Source organism: Mirounga leonina, unplaced genomic scaffold (assembly GCF_011800145.1).
Source record: "Mirounga leonina isolate KUSES-001 unplaced genomic scaffold, KU_Mleo_1.0 Mir_94, whole genome shotgun sequence".
Classification (NCBI taxonomy): domain Eukaryota; kingdom Metazoa; phylum Chordata; class Mammalia; order Carnivora; family Phocidae; genus Mirounga; species Mirounga leonina.
In genome coordinates, this window is record NW_023270855.1 from 4,698,996 (window position 1) to 4,700,161 (window position 1,166).

The window sequence follows — 1,166 nt, forward strand, 5'->3', positions numbered from 1 at the left end:
TCTTTCCAAAAATGAATTGATTTTTTTTATCGAGGTTTAGTTTACATATAACATACTAGTTTCAGTTGTACAACCTAATGACTTGACATTTGTATATATTACAAAGTGATCACCATTTTACCATCCATCACCATACATACAGAATTCTTTTTCTTGTGATGAGAACTTTTAAGATCTATTCTCTTAGCAACTTTCAAATATGCAGTACAGTATTAACTATAGTCACCATGCTGTACATTATATTCCCATGGCTTATTTATTTTATAACGAACGTTGCAGTTTCTGACTCCCTTTACCCATTTCGTCCACCCCCATCCTCTCCCTCCGGCAACCACCAGTCTGTTCTCTGTTTCTGTGAGCTTGGCTTTTTGGTTTTTTGGGTTTTTTTAGATTCCACTTATAAGAGAGATCATATGGTATTTGTCTTTCTCTGTCTGACTTATTTCACTTAACATAATGCCCTCAGGGTCCATCCATGTTGAAACTGGCAAGATTTCCTTCTTTTTGTGGCTGTGTAATATTCCATTATATATGTGAGTCACATTTTCTTTATCCATTCATCTATCAATGGACACTTAGGTTGCTTCCATATCTTGGCTGCTGTAAATAATGCTGCAATGAACATGGGGGTGCAGATATCTTTTCCAGTTGGTGTTTTTGTTTTCATTGGATAAATACCCAGAAGTGGAATTCCTGGATCATACAGTAATTCTATTTTTAATATTTTGAGGAACCTCCATATTGGTTTCCATAGTGGTTGCACCAATTTACATTCCCACTAACAGTGTACGAGGGTTCCAATTTCTCCACATTCTCTCCAACACTTGTTATTTCTTGTCTTTTTGATGATAGTCATTCTAACAGGTGTGAGATGATATCCCATCGTGGTTTTGATATGCATTTCCCTGATGATTAGGGATGTTGAGCATTTCTTCATAATTTACAAAAATCATCTTTACCTTAGAAGAGGCTTTATATCTCTGCTTCCAATTATAATCTACATAAGTTTTAAGGGATGTGTGACCAAAGTAAACATACCATTTTTTAAAATAATGTTTTTAAAACTGAGCTGTGCCGATATTTTTAATTGTTATCTAATAGTTTATCAAATTAATCTACATTGTTGTTAAACACTTCCTCAGTTGTTGGCTGGCTGCATTATTTCA